General features: G+C 39.9%; 1 long non-coding RNA gene across 1 annotated transcript in view; it reads right to left on the bottom strand.

Annotated features, from left to right (window-relative positions):
* Positions 1–377: 377 nt before the first annotated feature.
* The window catches only part of LOC129526206 (uncharacterized), a 59,711-nt gene continuing 40,739 nt past the window's right edge, over positions 378–19,349 (bottom strand). Inside the window, exon 3 of the long non-coding RNA XR_008670824.2 lies at positions 378–462. This is a non-coding gene — a long non-coding RNA (uncharacterized lncRNA). The remainder of the gene's footprint in view (positions 463–19,349) is intronic.

Below are 19,349 nucleotides of genomic sequence, written 5' to 3'. Positions count from 1 at the left end.
TTCATTTTGTTCCACTTGTGCTGACAGTATCAGATTTTCCACCTCCACAGTCATAGCTTGTACTTGTAAACATAGTGGGTTCAGTGGAGGAGTGAGGGGGAAAGACAAAAATGTGTTTTATGAAGACAGAACGGAGTTCACCTTCCTTCTTAATGTCTAGCAATAGACAGATATCCTTGAAGATTAGTTCCTCTCTAGCAGGAAAAATTTCAGGTTTGGTGCTCTTTAGGAAAGAGTCAGTTTATAGCATCTTTAGCTTCATGGAGCTGAACGAATTTTTTGGTTGAGTTAAATTTTCCCTTTAGATAATCTATAATCCAAGAATGAGAACAAAACTTTTGAAAACAGCATCCAATTTTTCATTTTGCTGCTTATTCCACTCTCTCCACCCTGGTGCTCCACAGATCAGGTCAGGGACCCTTAGTCTTCTGACAAAGAGGAATGACCTTCAGTTGCAGGAAGCTGGGGAGGGAAGGAAGAGAAAGAACAATATTAGAGGATGCTGATATGGAGATTCCACTTGTAGTTGGGCGCTATCTCTAATGACTGTTACATGCTTCCTTCCTGGGAATCTTGGCAAATGAGAGGATAGAGGAATCCTTGCAGTAGGAAATTGAACCGTGCAAGTAGACAGATTTTACATTTGCATAGACCACAATAAAGATACGCCTGGACACAATCTCCTTTCAGTCACATGATGGAGATGAGCACATGTTCATTCACCATCTAGGAGGACACTTTGTGTTTGGATCACTCTATTGGGAAATGTAATACAATGAATAATGTCAGATATTTGATTAGAGGAAACAAAAATTACTCCATACTGTGTAAAAATATAAAAAGCAGCAAGATTTCGGTACATGTGCCCTTGCTGACAGATGCCATCTTGTGAAGGCTCTTCCCTGATTGGGACGCACATGAATCAAACCAAAAGTAAATGCTATCAAGGGAAGGTTATTCATATTCAGAGTTATCTCCTCCAGCTAGATAAAAAAGTATTGTAACTAGATTGTATAGAGTGGTAGAAAAAAAGTGAAATACCCATGATTTATGATAACATCAAACTGCCTTTCTCTTAGCTAGAATGGGCAGAAAATCTGAAGCAAATTACTCAGAAAACCCAAAGGCAGTGATTTTTCAAATCATACGACTTATCTCACCTATGACTGTGCTTGCTCTAGAACTTCTCTCTTCTTTTTTTTTTTTTTTTTTTTTTTTTTGAGACAGAGTCTCGCTCTGTCACCCAGATTGGAGTGCAGTGGCGCGATCTTGGCTCACCGCAATCTCTACCTCCCGGTTCAAGCGATTCTTCTGCCTTAGCGTCCGGGTAGCTGGGACTAAAGGTGCCCACCATCATGCCCGGCTAATTTTTTTGTATTTTTAGTAGAGACGGGGTTTCACCATATTAGCCAGGATGGTCTCAATCTCCTGACCTCATGATCTGCCTGCCTCAGCCGCCCAAAGTGCTGGGATTACAGGTGTGAGCCACCATGCCTGGCCACTCTAGAACTTCTCTAAAGGAGAAGGTAAGCTCCTTCGGCAGGTTCTAACTGAGTGATTGCTGTGTGTCTGCTACCGTGCTGGGAATGGGGAAACCATGTGCATGTGGCAAATCCCTGCTCTTATAGGAGTCACTGATGAGAGGTGCAAACAAGAAGGGGTATGATGGCAGCCAATATTCTAAGAGATGTACTACTCAGATAGCTCCTAATTGTTCTAGACCCTGTACTAGGCAGGGCTTTGAAATCTGCTGGTAGATCCCATGTTCTAGCTTGAGATTTCTAAAGTTTTGACACTTATAATCCACACTGCATTGAGGTATGTAGTCATTTCTTCTCTATTCCCAGGGTAGAAGGACGAGACCAGAAACCTTACGAGGGGTTAGGCTACCTTAGCAGTCCACATTGTTTTGCTAATTTTTCCTCCATTCAGGCAAATAACAGAATTCAAGCTTTTACAGCTGAATAAGACAAAGCCTCCATTCATCCTTTGAGCAGGAAGAATGTGAAAAACTTTAGGAATGGAAGAGTCATTACCACTGAACCCAACAGACGATTCCCACATTGCTTGCTGGTATGGGCAGAATTGTCCTCCCCTCGCCTCCAATTCATATGTCAACACCCTAATCCACAGAATGTGACTGTTTTTGGAGATAGGGACTTTAAAGAAGTCATAGAGTTAAAATGAGGGCATTAGGGTAAGCTCTATCCAATCTGACTGGTGTCCTTGTTATAAGAAGAGATCAGGAAACACTGACACACATTAGAAACAGAGATACAAGGGATGCTCATGCACAGAGCAAGACCATGTGAAGACACAGCAAGACGGTGGCCATCTGTAAGCCAAGGGGAGAGGCCTGGAAAAGATCATTTCTTTATGGCCTTCAGAGGAAACCAACTCTGCTAGCACCTTGATATTGAACTTCTGGCCTCCAGGACTGTGAGAAATAAAATTCTGCTGTTTAAGCCATTCAGTCTGTGGTATTTTGTTTTGGCAACACAAGCAAACCAACACATATGCCTTTGCATCTTTCAGATATTCTGTGGCTTAGTAAGTTGATGGACTAACCTCCGAAAGGAGAAGAACCTCACCTTTTCCTAGTTCACATTCAGACAAGGAAAGGTGCTTGGATTATTCTTCTACCATTTTCCATGGCCACCAAATTGGACACCTTATGAATACTTTATTTGCTATTTGGTCATCTCTCAAGTCCACAGAGGCTCTATTAACTTTGTGGATTAAGATTCTTTAAGAGTAGAACCTGAAAAGTCTCCCAATATTTGATATTTTAATATTGACATGCTTGAAGAGAGTGCTCAGAAATAAATGACCACTTCAGATCTGTTCTGGCTCAGTGATCCACAAGCATACCTTGAAAGGACTTTGGTCTTCTCTAAGGCTTTATAGAAATTCAAAGTAGTTAGTGTTTCGAAGATATTATCTGCGATTTAAATTTTTTTCTATTGGATGCAGTTGAAAATCACATAGATAATATTTAATAATCAAGAGATTGACATGTAAATCACCATTGTTTGAAAAAGCTCACTGATGCAAAGATGTAATTTTCTCTCTCCTCCCCAAACCAGTAAGGAAGCAAATAACAACCTTCTTATAGTCCTGTGGTTAATAGATTGAGGATTTGTGTTGGGAGATATCAGAAATGCTTTTTTCTAGAGCTTCCTGGTTGATAAAGTGCTAGATAAAGCAGGCTTTTTACTGAAATTCATTTCCTCTGCTTAATGACTAATTGCAGCAAAATAGACATGGCTTCAAAATCATGTCTTTCCTATTTGCATTTTTTTCTTCTGATTCTTAGATTTAAAATTCCAGTTGTGCTAGAAATCATGATATGTCTAACACTTTTTGAAAATTATATAGATCAAAAGAGAAAGCATGTTCATAAAAAGCTTTGATAGTCTCCTTCTAATAAACTCCCTTTTAGACATTTTTAATTTATACAGAAAAGTAATGTTCAGTTGGGAAACGCTCAGATATTATGCTTTAAAGCCCTAATTTATGTGATCAGCTTGATCCACATGGTGCGCATTATCCCTAACTTGTTGGCAACGGGAAAAATTTAACTCAATAATATTTTCTACCCTTTGTGAAAAGAAAATATGATTATTAAGAAACCAGGGAGCCGAGCCCATTCTGGGCTGCTACTAGCACAGGTACCAGCCCAGTGAATGCAGAGCTGTTCTGGGTGGGCTAAGGACACCTTGGCCTGTCTAATTTTCTTTCACTCTGGTTCCCAAGAGATTACTAATTCCTTTCTTATTTTACAGCCAAAGCCAATGGTAACGGACGACAACATCTGTGTTCAGTAGGTATATTTTTGCCAGCTTGCATTAAATAATTCATTATGGATGTTTATAGGGCCAAAATTAGCCTTTATTAAATATAGAAGCAGGCATCGCCGCCGTTCCCTAATGAGAGCAATCAATCCCTTTAATGATTTCTCTCCCCAAGTGGAATTGTCAGGACTTTAATTTTTTTTTTTTTTGGCGTTTCTTATTTACCAACTGTTAAGGATTGAATTATGTCCCAACCAAAAGATGTTGAAGTCCTAATCTCCAGTACCTGTGAATGTGACTTTATTTGGAAATAGAGTCTTTACGATGATCAAGTTAAGATGAGGTTATGGGTTGGGGGCAGTGTAATTCGGTATGTCTCGTGACCTTATAAAAAGGAGAAATTTGGACGCAGAGACAGACATGCACAGAGGGAAGACAGGAAAGCCTGAGGCCACCAGATGCTAGGAGAAAGGGATGCAACTGATTATCTCCCACAGGTCCTCAGAAGTCCCTACTGACACTTTGACTTCAAACTTCTGGTCTCCGGAGCTGTGAGACAATAAAATAGCTGTTTGAAGGAGCCGCTTGTGGTACTATGTGACAGCAGCCCCAGGAAACTACTGCACCAACTGATTAGGCCTGCTCTACCAGGGTTAGGGTATTTCCACTCATTTGAAGACTTTGGATGGATGACATGGGCTCCCATGTTAAATGATCACCTCATTTAAAATTGCACCCCCAGACACTTTTTATCTCCCTCTTTTGTATTTTTCTCCTTACTTATCATTGTTAGTGCACATTCTGTATTTTATTTATCTTTTTTGTCAGCTTTTCCTCTCACCAAAATGTAAGCTTCACAGAGGCAGATTGTTGACCGTTCTTGCTTATGTTCCCCAGCAGTAAACAACGTTGATACTCAGATATTCATGAAATGAATGAATTGCTTCCTCTTTTTTGTCATCATATTTTATTCCACATAAACCTCAACACCTCTCTTACTTCTGAACACAGCCACTAAAAAAAGGAATGAAAAGGGGTTCTGTAGAAGATCCTGAGAAATTTGCCTAATCTAAGATGTATTTTATTAGAAGTTGCAAGCAGTAGGAGAGTAAGATTATTATTCTTTAGGATAGATCTTTTCATCTTTCCTTTCTATTGATCTCTATACCTTGGTGTCAGCCCATTTCAAGTCCATGCGATTTTAATAATTTTTGAGTAAGTAACATTTATTTCCTAAAGGATAGCACCGTAATTTTGAATGTCCATATTTTACTTGAAATCTCTGATTTTAGATTAATTACTCATAGAGAAAAGCCATGAATTTATAATATGCTTATTATTTCAGATTTTCATCCAGTACACTTTGGTAGGCACTATGCATGAGTGGACGAATTATCAGCCCCCTGTTAAGGTTCTGAGATGGCTTTCATGCCTGTGAAATTACTGTCCCTGGAGAGAATAAATAATACTTCATAATAATGGCCCCTGTGGGCTGGGCATCCTATTGTTTGTATGAGGTTATGATGTCCTAGGCTGGATCCCTTCCTTTGTCTCTTCTAACCTGGAATAGTATGCTCTGGGCTTCCCAAAGGTTTTTCATTTAATTTAGGATTAGCCCAACATATAGTTACTACCTAGTTGATGGTCATGTTTTTATGTTGCTGAAATCAAAATTTACAATTCACTTGTGTGTTCTAGTTCCAATCCCAGAGCAAAGTAGAGCGATGCTTTGGGATCAAAAAACGTCTTGCTATGCCTGTGGCCCTGGGCAGATTATTTAGACTTTTGAGGCCTATGAAAAAGAAATAACAATAGCTAACCCTACATAATTATTATTTAGAGAACAAAATGAATGTAAGGCTCTTGAACATGATAGATGTTCTGCAAATGGCAGAGACTGCTATTTTCCCTTGTAGGCTGGCATGTTTGATTCAGTATTTACTTAAGTTAAGAACTCCAGGCTGCTCAGATTTCAGCAGAAATATTAACAGCGGCGCTTTCCCCACAGGTGTGGGCAGTGCGGGATGCCTCTGATCCACTTTGATTCTTCCACATTGTAGATATGGATGTGATTCTGTGCAGAAAATTCAGGTTGCAGGTGCCAATGGGAAAAGGAGGGGTGTGTGTGAGTGCTCGGAAAGAGCCTTGAGGACTCTCTAACAAAGTCCTCTTTAAAATTCCACTTGGAAAACTTCCCAGTGACCACAACCTCCTTTCTTTGATAGTTGCTATGATTGTCCGAAACCTTCTGGGAGATCTATGAGTCCACTGCTGTATCACTCAAGCAGAAACACTTAGTACGTCCTTCAGCAACAACCTCACCTGTTTTTCACAAATAACTCACTCCCAATTCCACTGAGGAGGTGTAGATGTTCGTTAAAGCATTTCATGAGCATAGAGAGAAAAATAAAATCAACCTGAAAGATAATTTATGAGCAACTTTCTTCAGTTTGAAAATATGCCAACAAACCTAGCAGAAGCCACTCTGGTTTTTATGTTTTTTTGTTGTTGCTGTTATTGCTGTTTGTCATTTTCATATGATAACCACCTGTGGTCGTTAACACTTCCTATTTCTAACACAGGGTCTCAAACATCTGCTGCTGCAGCCAAAATGTCCCTCAACACACTTAAACTTTATGTCTCTGAAATGGGAATTTCATATCCCACTGTTGGAATTATGCACATGCCTTCTTTCGCCTGCAGTCTGGTGATTCTCCACTCTAGCTCTGCGTTCCTAAAGTAGTTTGCACCATCCTGTTCATCCTCACAACTGTGTTTAGGTATTCCCACAATTGTCTTACCTTTCCTGCTGGATTTCAGGCTCATTTGAAGGCAAACATGAAGTCTCCTACGATTTTATGTCTCCCTGTGCACCTAGCAGAGTGGGGGCTCAGTAAATGCTTAGTGTATATATTTTGCATGCAATTCTGTAAACATAATAATACAGAGCCAACAGAGAGAGTGGCGTAAAAGATGAGGGAAAGGAAATGGAAAAACATCACTTTGGTTTTTTTTTTTTTTTTTAACTGAAATGATTTTATAATATATAGTCATGAATTAGGTCCTAAATTCAAGGTCCTAAATTATGCCAACACTTTAAAATAGCCAATGTTATCATAAGGATTGACAACTCCATGTTTGTATATGTTAGAGGTTTTTTTCTTCCACCTTGAACATAGGTTCTGAAAATAAAGTAGCTTAGATTGAATTTTCCCTGCAAATGGTTTATCCTGGAAATCCTTTTCTCCTAAGCGCAACTCTGGGTATTAAACGGTTGCTGCAGCTCATCAGTCTCATCTTCAGTAAATTATCCCGAGAGAACACAATATCGAGTCTTGGAGGTTTTAAAGATATTAACATTCTAGTATGATGCTATTTTTTTTTTTTTTTTACTGGAAAGAAACTGATGTAATTTGACCTTAAAATATGAAATGTGATCTTCCATTCAGACCAAACAGAGGCTCTGTATCTCGTGGACCACATTTCCTGTAAAAGCCCTATGTGTGTTCTAAAGGTTGTATTTTTTTCATGGTCCCTAAGTGAAACTTAAATTATGTGTGCTCAAAAATGTTGTTTTGCTTTCAAGAATTTCATGACACTTTAAAAATAATTTTCAAGTATGAACCATAATGTGAACATAATTTACCATCCAGGTAGCAGTTATTTTCACTAAAGAATAAATGTTCATTTTGTTTAGATACAGGCATATTTTTCTTATAAAAAGAGAATATTATAGTTGTGTATTTATGATACAAAAAAAGTAAAACTAGAAAATTAGACATTTGCATAAAGGCAAATGCAGAATTAAGCCCACATAGAGCTGTGTGATATCCTCTGCTGGGTGGGAGTCACTATCTCGGCCTGGACACTGACATTGTCCAGGCTTAACACATACAATTTCTAAATAGAAAATCAGATGAAACCAGGGAAAGCAAAATGTATTGTTTTTCTTAATTTAAGGCATAAATGACGAGGATAGCATCTGCGGAATTGAGAACAATGCTGCCTAAGGCCCCTTTTTAGGCTTTCAAGATAGCTCCCCTGGCAGGCTTATTGAGCTCAGAAATATCCAAATGAATCTGGAAAAGAAAAAGTCTTTCTAATGTTGGGTCATTAGAAGTGGAAGATGAAGATGTGTAACATTCCTTTCCTGCAGGCTCAAGTTCCTGGATAATGTCTAGTCTGTGTTCAGGGAGGCAGAAAATAAATGATATAAAGAAATCTTAGTGAACATTATGTTTCTGAGTTCATTTACCTCATGATTCAGGCAAGGGAATGCATGTGTATGTGAGTATGTGTATGTATGTATAGTATATGTAGGCAATGTGTGGGTGGTTTATATGTAGTATGTATGCGTGTGTGGCATTGTGTGGCATGTTTGAGTATGCATGCACACGTGTGTGTGGTATATGTGTATGGAGTGTGAGTGCATGTGGTATGTGTATGTGTGGTATATGTGTGTGGTATATGAATGTATGTAGTGCATATTTGATGTGTATGTGTGTAAGTTGTATGTATTCACATGTGTATATTTGGGGTACACGTGGTATATGTTTATGTGTAGTGTATGTGTGTAAGTTTTGTGTGTATGTGGAGGATTACTTGTAAATATATTTTTATTGAAGGAAAAGTGGCTCCAGCTTTCATCCCTTCCAATCCATGCTCCTCTTTGCTCCAGGCTTATCTTTCTAAAACACAAAGCTGAGCTTAGCTTATCCCTGCTACAAAACAAAAACAAACCCCGAAACATGGCTCTTCAAAGCCTGAGAAGACAATTGGCAGCACTTGTCAACCTGACCCCAAGACACCTTTGTCAGGTGTTGGTTGTCTGGCCCTGCCCCACCCATCCCTCCTGAATTTCATATGCAGTCTCTGCAAGAGTGGCGCTTGCAGGGGTCACGAGAAGTTAGGAACACAGGTTCCGGAGCCAGATCACTTGGGTTCGCTCTACCATTTACTAGCTGCTGCTGCTTGCATTTAGGCTGGTTACTTGATCTCTCTGAGCCTCGTTTTCCTGATTTATACAGTGGGAATGATAATAGTGTGTCTGGAATTGGTGGGTTCTTGGTCTCACTGACTTCAAGAATGAAGCCGCAGACCCTCGCGGTGAGTGTTACAGTTCTTAAAGGCAGCGTGTCTGGAGTTTGTTCTTTCTGATGTTCGGATGTGTTCGCAGTTTCTTCCTTCTGGTGGGTTCATGGTCTCGCTGGCTCAGGAGTGAAGCTGCAGACCTTTGCGGTGAGTGTTACAGCTCTTAAGGTGGCGCATCTGGAGTTGTTTGTTCCTCCCGGTGGGTTCGTGGTTTCGATAGCTGCAGATCTTTACGGTGAGTGTTACAGCTCATAAAGGCAGTGTGGATGCAAAGAGTGAGCAGTAGTAAGAGTTATTGCAAAGAGAGAAAAAACTAAGCTTCCACAGCATGCAAAGGGATTCAAGTGGGTTACCACCGCAGGCTCAGGGCAGCCTGCTTTTATTCTCTTATCTGGCCCCACACACATTCTGCTGATTCGTCCATTTTACAAAGAGCCGATTGGTCCGTTTTGACAGGGTGCTGATTGGTGCGTTTACAACCCTTGAGCTAGACACCAAAGTTCTCCATGTCCCCACTAGATTAGTTAGATACAGAGTGCTGATTGGTGTATTTACAAACCCTGAGCTAGACACAGAGTGCTAATTGGTGCATTTACAAACCTTGAGCTAGATACAGAGTGCCAATTGGTGTATTCACAATCCCTTAGCTAGACATAAAGGTTCTCCAAGTCCCCACCAGATCAGCTAGACACAAAGTGCTGATTGGTGCATTTACAAACCTTGAGCTAGACACAGAGTGCTGATTGGTGCATTTACAAACCTTAAGCTAGATGCAGAGTGCCGATTGGTGTATTCACAATCCCTTAGCTAGACATAAAGATTCTCCAAGTCCCCACCAGATTAGCTAGATGCAGAGTGCTGATTGGTTTGCATTCACAAACCTTGAGCTAGACACAGGGTGCCGATTGGTGTATTTACAAACCTTGAGCTAGATACAGAGTGCTGATTGGTGTAATTACAATCCCTTAGCTAGACATAAAGGTTCTCCAAGTCCCCACCAGATCAGCTAGACACAGAGTGCTGATTGGTGCATTTACAAACCTTGAGCTAGATACAGAGTGCCAGTTGGTGCATTCACAATCCCTTAGCTAGACATAAAGGTTCTCCAAGTCCCTACTAGACTCAGGAGCCCAGCTGGCTTCACCCAGTGGATCCCACACAGGCTGCAGGTGGAGCTGCCTGCCAGTCCCGCGCCCTGTGCCCACACTCCTCAGCCCTTGGGTGGTTGATGGGACCGGGAGCCGTGGAGAAGGGGGCGGTGCTCATCGGGGAGGCTTTGGTCATGCAGGAGCCCACGGTGGGTTGAGGGGAGGCTCAGACATGGCGGGCTGCAGGTCCCGAGCCCTGCCCCACAGGGAGGCAGCTAAGGCCGGGCAAGAAATCAAGTGAAGCGCCAGTGGGCCGACACTGCTGGGGTACCCAGCGCACCCTCCACAGCTGCTGGCCAGGGTGCTAAGCCCCTCACTGCCCAGGCCGGCAGGGCTGGCCGGCTACTCCAAGTGCGGGACCCGCCAAGCCCATGCCCATCCGGAACTCTAGCTGGCCTGCAAGTGCCACGCACAACCCCAGTTCCCGCCTGCGCCTCTCCCTCCACAGCTCCCGGCAAGCTGAGGGAGGTGGCTCCGGCCTCAACCAGCCCAGAGAGGGGCCCCCACAGCACAGTGGCAGGTTGAAGGGCTCCTCAAGCACAGCCAGTGTGGGTGCTGAGGCCGAGGAGGCACCAAGAGCGAGCGAGGGCTGCGAGGGCTGCCAGCATGCTGTCACCTCTCAATAGGACTTTTCCTCATTGGAGATGTAAGACTTAGCTGTTATTTTCCCTGTCTCGGACTCATGCCCTAGCCTCCATGTATCCTTTTCTTCTTCTGGAATGCCTGTCTCCCTCTTAAACACTTTAAAATCCTGCCTGGTCCAGCTAAAATGTCATCATTGAAGTAAACTATAATACTTAAACTAGGGAAGTATTACAGGTTAGTAGTTTAGTGTTTAGGTTAGGAATCAGAGACGCCTAGTGTCAAATCCGGGCTCCTTTTTAAAGTGTAGCTTTCTTGTCAGTGAGGTGGAGGTATTGTCAGTGTTAAATGAGCTAATGTATGGGAGGCCTGTAATGAAGCAGTTCCCTCCAATTTGTATTCCCTTGCATTTTGTTGTCTTCTGAACATGTATATCCAATTATGTGCTTTGTGTTATCCTGATGTTGGTGCCTGTCTAGACTGCATCAAGTATTTTTCTTTCCCTCCATTGCCTAGCACAGTGCTATGTTCATAATGCATCTTCAAAAAAACATTATGAAATAAACAAATATAATAAGAATGAAACATGAATCAGAAAGTGAATCGTAAGCTTCTAGGATCAGCCTAAAAGCCATTACTGTAAGAATATACAACAATATTGATAAGCATTCAAAGAGCTGCCTTTAAAAGTTTCATAGCTCAAAGATACCCTTAAATCTTTAGAAGGCAAAAAAGACTTTTAAGAACTTTAATTTGTTTTCATCCTCCATTTCTTTTGTTGTCATGTGGTGAAGAAGGCTGATTCTCAGGGTCATTGCAAATTGATTTTGTGCTGTGCACTTAAAAGAACTGAAGTAGGTTCTTAGAGTTTTGTTCACTATTATTGCTCCTAAGAATTCTCATTCTGATCATTGATTTAATTTTTTTCGTTTGGTAATAGCTTTTTGAACTACAGTAAAAAATTATTTTAGCAAAAATATTAGCCCTGTGGATAAGTGGCATAGGATTTTTTTGGTGTTGTCAAATATATATACAGAAATACCATAACTCATATGATTCTCAAAAATCAAATGCAACAAAAAGGATGTATTTCTGGTAGTTAGGTTTTTAAATGCCACTAAAAGTCTTTAGATAATTTGTTTTGGAAATGTTCATGACCTGTAATGGTAGTCAAAATGTGGAAGGTAGGCGGGAATGTGTGTAAAATATCATATTTATCATTTTGTTATTTGTATATTTGTATATCTCAAAGAGGGTATTCTTAAAGCTGATATTTCTTTCTTAATTTTTCTCATTGTACTTGAGATGGACTTTCAGGTTGCCTGTTCTAACAGTTTATAGCAGAATCCAACAGTCACCTTTGTAAATATCAGAACTGGTACCTAAACTCCAGAGGGACCCAATCTTTAGCAGCCTGAGTTGGTAACTGGGAGATTGATTTTATGAACTGGTATTCAAAGTGTTTCTTGCCTTGATAAAATGTAGCTTCTTCCTCTACCTGAATAGGGTTCTATAATCCACCATTTTTTTTTTCATATTTTTCAGCTGTTTTTTCAGATAGATTCTGCTGAGATGCTGTGTCCAACCATTCTACAAAATAGTAATAAATAGAATGCTTGCCCTTTGCTGTGGTTTTAGTCAGCACCTTGGAGAGCAGAGGTTAAACCATAAAGAAGGAAGTGATGAAAAATAAAAGGGGAAGTTTCACAAGGTGATAAAAAAATCATTCCAATTATAAGTGGGAGATGTATACGAATGTTCCATTGATGAAATGGCTTTCCTCACGATGTGAAAATTAAAGAATCCCTGGACCCAAACCCCTTTAAAACCCCCAAACAAGACTCCTGCCACTGCAGGAAGTCAATTATCTCCATGGCAACCAAAACAAATAGTGAATAGTGAATATTGCCTTAGCAGACAAGATGGATAAAAGGTGCATCTAAAATTAATTTATGTCTTGGGATCAAACACTTGAGATGAGAGAACTGGTCCATAAAGTACCCAAGAGAAGCTATTAAAAGAGAAACAAAATAAGTCCCTTGTTGAGTTCCCAAGGGAGCTGTGGTTGAAGCATATAAATCCTGTTTGTGTCTGCCTTTAAGGGGGAAAGTTGTCAATATGTTCCCATTTACATGGCTGCTTTGATGATGGCCCCCTGTAAATCTCAGGCCTGCCAAAGAATGTTTAAGAAATGTCTTAAAGGGTGATCTCTTAATCCAAACTTTCGTATAGTTGGGGACTTTATTATTATTATTATATGTAACAATTCTGAGATGTGGAGATGCCCCCAGAGTTCAGAAGATTTTGAGTCTATAAAAAACTTGCATTAAAAAATAGGAAGAAAGAAAAAAAAAGATAACACACACAATCACACAGAAGTTTCAGAGCAACCATGGAGCTATAAATTTTTCATTAAGTTTAGAAATTAAAAACACTAATTAAACCACTGTTTGGAAAATAACTCCAAATATTAAAAGGAACTTTTCAGAAGGAAAAAATGCCTCTGCTTTTCTCTGCCTGGAGATGTGGCTTTTGAAGTCAGGGGGATTCCGGTGGGGAGCCTGCTTTGTGGAGGAGTCCATTTCTTACCTTTAAATGGAAAGATGGTGGCACATGAAGGCTGAGCAGGATGGAGACCCCAGCTATTCCGTTTTAGGGCAGAGCTGTTCTCTCTAGACTGGAATTGCATTTACTGCTTTACCTGACTCAGGCTTCCTCTTTGTAGCAGATTTTACCCCATTCCTCCCTACCCCTCTTTTTCCAAGATCACAGTTATTCTCTTTCATGTGCAACCTTCAATCAAGCCATACTCCAGCTGTTTCTTTCTTCCTGGAATCTCTCACCAGTTTCCCTTCCTCTGTATCAACCTTATTATTGGACAACTGGTTGATTATAATTTACTTGGCTATCTTCCACCCACCTCACTCCCATCTTTCCATATACACTCACTGGATTCACTTCCGCGGATCATTTTAATTTTTCACTCTTTCACTCAAAAACCTAATGATTTCCTGTAGCCTGTAGAATAAAACCCAAATTCCTCTATGTGGCATTTATGGTTCTCCACTGGCTGACCTTATCTGCACTCTAACATATCATTCCTCTAATTGTTCCCACAAATTCATCATTCTAATCATCATCACTCATCACAAATGTCTTACACTTTCCTGTGTCTCTACGTGTGTGATTCTTGTTGCTTTTCTTAACAGCTTCTCCCATAGGCTTATACTTCTTCCTCCCCAACACAAGGAGGACCTTGTAATACCTTACGTATCTCTTAAAATCCAACTGAATTTTACCTCCATGAATACTTACTAATCACCCGGCCTATAAAAATGTCCACATCCTAATCCCTCATCCTATGATGTACTCCATTACAGGGTGACAGGGAATTTGCAGGTGTAACCTGCAAACCTTAAGAGAAAGGGTTACAAACTTTAAGAGAAAGAGGTTATCCTGGATTATCTGGGTTTTCCCAATTAATCACATGAGCCCTTAAAAGCAGAGAAACTTCTCTGGCTGCAGTCAGAGAGATGTGGCAGAAAAGGAGGCAGAAGAGGTGCAGCAGAAAAGAAGGTTAGAGATTCTAAGTGTGAGAAGAATTTGAGGCACAGTTACTGGGTTTGAGATATAGATATAGATATAGATATAGATATAGATATAGATATAGATATAGATATATCTCCATATGTAGGCCTCTAGGAGCCAAGGATGGCCTCCAGCTGACAGCCAACAAGAGAATGAATCCTCAGGCCTTTGATTGCAAGGAACTTAATTTTTCCAGCAAACTGGATGAACCTGGCCATATATTATTCCCAAGCCTCTGAGATAATAACTCAGCCTTGATTTAGCCTTTGTGAAACCTGAAATGGAGAAACAAGCCAAGCTACTTCAAACTTCTGACCTACAGTACTGTGAGATAATACATTTGTATTGTTTTAAGTCACTAAGTTTGTGGCAAAGTGTTACGGCAGCAAAAGAAAGCTTGTATGATAACCTTACTGTACATTTTATAAAGTATGGTGATCAAGAGACTGGGATTTGTAGTTTGCTTGGACCTGAATCTGCTTCAGCATCACAGACTGTATGACCTTTGGCAAGTTACTTAATGACCTTTTATGTAGTACAGTTTCCTCATCTCTAATAATGACATTTATATTCATTCATGGTCATTCATAGAATTATAATAAATGCTTAGATGTTACATATAAAGCATTAGCTGGCATATGTTGGCATTCAATAATGCTTTGCTTTATGGTGATTTGTATTTATGATGCAAGCGGTGGATTAAAAATGTTCATGAACTCTTCACAGCTCTTTCCTTGAGGAGATGATGCCTTTTTTCCCAACACTCGCACCTAGGGTGTACTTTGACTTTCAGTGACCCGTAGAACACAGTAGATTGGGAGAGAAGAGGAAAATGGTGGATAAGAGGCAGGACTAACTTGCAGCTCCCACTAGGAGGGAGAGAGCAGTGTGTGGAGACCCATATAGTGAACTTTTTCTCCAAGAATTACTACAGGAACATACCAGGAAAGCTGAGAGAATCTACAGACCTTTGAAGGAGGTGGATTGCCACTGCAGGCTCCATGGGACAGCAGAGGAACTGTGAGTGTGCTTGCTTTCTCAGCTGGGAGGCTTGTAGCCTGGGGCAAGTACTCAGCCCTGCTCAAGGGCTGCCTGGAAATAAACTCGGTGCTGTTGGGGGGACACAGTGGGAGTGAGACTGGCCTTTCTGGCTATGGGCTCTGTAGGAGCTGGGTAAGGCCTATGGTTGCTGGTTTACCCCCTTCCTTGGTGACCTGTGTGACGCAGCAGAGACAGCCATAATCCCCCTGGGAATATAACTCCATTGGCCTGAGAACCACACCCCCTTGTCCCACAATGGCCACAACAAACCCTGCCCAAGGAGAGTCTCAGCTCAGACATGCGTAATCCTGCCCCCACCTGATGGTTTTTCTCTACCTACCCTGGTAACCAAAGACAAAGGATATAATCTCTTGGGAGCTCTATGACCCTGCCCAATGCCTGAGAAACCTGAATACTCATCCAAAGGCAACCCTAGGGCAAGAATGTATCCTCCCTATACAATCACAGCTGATGTGCTCTCGAAAGCACCACCTCTTGGCTGGAGGCCAGTTAATACAAAACCATCACACTTAACAAAAATACAACCAAGAACCATCACAGAGTCCATTTCATTCCCCTGCTACCTCCACCAGAGTAGGTGCTGATATCTACAGCTAAGAGAACTGAAGATAGATCATATTACAGGACTCTTTATAGGCACTCCCCAGTACCAGCCCAGAGCCCAGTAGCTCTGCTGGGTGGCTAGATCCAGAAGAAAAATATCAATCACTATAGTTCGGCTCTCAGGAAGCCCCATCCCTAGAGGAAAAGGGAGAGCACCACATCAAAGTAGCGCTCCCATGGGACAAAAGAATCTGTAAAGCAGCCCTTGAGTGCCAGATTGTCCCTCTGACATCATCCACCCAAATGAGAATAAACCAGAAAAACAATTCTGATAGTATGAGAAAACAAGCTTTCTTAACATCCACAAAAGATCACACTAGCTCACCAGCAATGGATTCAAGCTAAGATGAAATCTCTAAATTGCCAGAAAAAGAATTCGTAAGGTTGATTATTAAGTCAAACAAAAAGGAACCAAGAAAGGTGAAGTCCAGCTTAGAGAAATCAAACAAAAATGATACAGGACATGAAAGGAAAAATATCCAATGAAATAGCATTAAAAAAATCACAACTTCTGGAAATCAAGGACACATTTAGATAAATGAAAACTGCACTGGAAGGTCTTAGCAATAAAATTGAACAAGCAGAAGAAAGAACTTCAGAGCTCAAAAACAAGGCTTTCAAATTAATCCAACAAAGCCAAAGAAAAAAATTTTTAAAAAACGAACAAAGCCTCTAAGAAGCTTGGGATCATGTTAAGTGACCAAATCTAAGAATAATTGGTGTTACCAAGGAAAAAGGGAAATCCAAAATTTGGAACACATATTTGAAGGAATAATCAAGGAAAACTTCCCTGGCTTTGCTAGAGATCTAGATGTTCAAATACAAGAAGCTCAAAGAACATTTGGGTACTTCACTGCAAAAAGACCATCATCTAGGCATATAGTCATCAGATTATCTAAAGTCAAGACAAAGGAAAGAATCTTGAGAACTGTGAGGCAAAAGCATCAGATAACCTATAAAGGAAAACCTATCAGAATAACAGCAGATTTATCAGCAGAAACCCTACAAGCTAGAAGGGATTGGGGTCCTATCTTTAGCCCCCTTAAACAAAACAATTATCAACCAAGAATTCTGTATCCAGCAAAACTAAGCTTCATAAATGAAGGAAAGATAACAATCTTCAAACAAACAAATGCCGAGAGAATTTGCACTACCAAGCCAGCACTACTAGAACTGCTAAAAGAGGCTCTAAATCTTGCAACAAATCCTTGAAATATGCAAAAATAGAATCTCCTTAAAGCATAAATCTCACAGGACATATGAAACAATAACACAATGAAGAAATATGCAAAAATAGAATCTCCTTAAAGCATAAATCTCACAGGACCTATAAAACAATAACACAATGAAGAAAAAACAAAAAACAAAAAATCAGGCAACAAGTGGCATGATGAATAGAATAGTACCTAACATCTCAATACTAATGTTGAATGTAAATAGCCTAAATGCTCTAGTTAAAAGATACAGAATGTCAGAATGGATAAAAATTCACCAACCAAGTATCTGCTGTCTTCAAGAGAGTCACCTAACACATAAGGACTTGCATAAACTTAAGGTAAAGAGGTGGAAAATGATATTCCATGCAAATGGACACCAAATGCAAGCAGGAATAGCTATTCTTATATCAGATAAAACACACTTTAAAGTAACAGCAGTTAAAAAAGACAAAGAGGGACATTATATAATGATAAAAGGAGTAGTCCAACAGGAAAATATCACAATCCCAAATATATATGCACCTAATGCTGGAGCTCCCCAATATAAAACAATTGCTACTAGATATAAGAAATGAGATTGCAATGCAATAATAGTGGGGGACTTCAATACTCCACTGATAGCATGACACAGGTCATCAAGATAGAAAGTCAACAAAGAAACAATGGACTTACAGTATATTCTACAACAAATGGACTTAACAGACATTTACAAAACATTCTGCCCCAAAACTGCAGAATATACATTTTATTCATCAGCACATGGAACATTCTCCAAGATAGGCCACAAAGCAAGTCTCAACAAATTTACAAAAATCAAAACTATACCCTGTAGTCTCAGACCACAATGGAATAAAATGAGGAATCAACTGCAAAAGGAACCCTCAAAACCATGAAAATACATGAAAATTAAATAACCTGCTCCTGAATAATTGTTGGGTTAACAATGAAATAAAACATTCTTTGAACTGAACAATAATAGTGACACAACTTATCAAAACTTTTGCTGGATACAGCAAAAGTGGTGCTAAGAGGAAAGTTCATAGCATTAAATGCTTACATCAAAAAGCCTGAAAGAGCACAAATAGACAATTTGTGCTTTTGAATTAACCCAATCCAACAAAGCCAAGGAAAAAAGAGTCACCTAGGATCATGCCTCAAGGAATTAGATAAACAAGAACAAACCAAACCCAAATCCAGAAGAAGAAAAGAAATAACCAAGATCAGAGCAGAACTAAATGAAATTGAAACAAAAAATACAAAAGATAAATGAATTAAAAAGCTGGTACATTTAAACGATAAATAAAATTGATAGAACATTAGCGAATTTAACCAAGAAAAGAAGAGAGAGTATCCAAATAAGCTCAGTTAGAAATGACACAGGAGATATTACAACTGATACCATAAAAATCCAAATGATTATTCAAGGATACTATGAACACCTTTACACACATAAATGAGAAAATCTAGAGGAGATGGATAACTTCCTGGAAAAATATAACCCTCCTAGATTAAAACAGGAAGAAATAAGAACTCTGAACAGAGCAATAACAAGCAGCAATTTAAATGGTAATTCAAAAGTTACCAACAACAACAAAAAAATGTCCAGGACCAGATGAATTCACAGCTGATTCTATAAGATATTCAAAGAAAAATTGGTACCAATCCTATTGACACTCTTCCAAAATAGAGAAAGAGGTAATCATCCCTAAATCATTCTATGAAGCCAGTATCACCCTAATACCAAAACAGGGAATACTAGCTAACAGAATACTAGCTAAGTACTAGCTAACAGAATCCCACAGCATATCAAAAAGATAATCCACCATGATCAAGTGAGTTTCAAATCAAGGATGCAGGGATGGTTTAACATATGTAAGTCAATAAATGTAATACACAACATAAACAGATTTAAAAATAAAAGTCACATATTCATCTTAATAGACACAGAAAAAGCATTTGACAAAATTCAGGATCCTTTATGATTAAAACCCTCAGCAAAATTGGCATAGAAGGGACATATCTTAAGGCAATAAAAGCCATCTATGACAAACCCACAGCCAACATTATATTGAACAGGGAAACTTGAAAGCATTCCCCCTGAGAACCAGAGCAGGACAAGGATGCCCACTTTCATCACTTCTATTCAACATAGTACTCTGGGAGTCCTAGCCAGAGCAATCAGACAAGAGAAAGAAAGAAAAGGCATCCAAAGTGGTAATGAGGAAGTCAAAGTGTCGCTATTTGCTGATGACATGATTGTATAC

Source organism: Gorilla gorilla, chromosome 14 (assembly GCF_029281585.2).
Source record: "Gorilla gorilla gorilla isolate KB3781 chromosome 14, NHGRI_mGorGor1-v2.1_pri, whole genome shotgun sequence".
In the NCBI taxonomy this organism is placed as follows: domain Eukaryota; kingdom Metazoa; phylum Chordata; class Mammalia; order Primates; family Hominidae; genus Gorilla; species Gorilla gorilla.
Note: the sequence above shows the minus strand (reverse complement) of the source record. Positions and strands in the feature narration are given on the sequence as shown.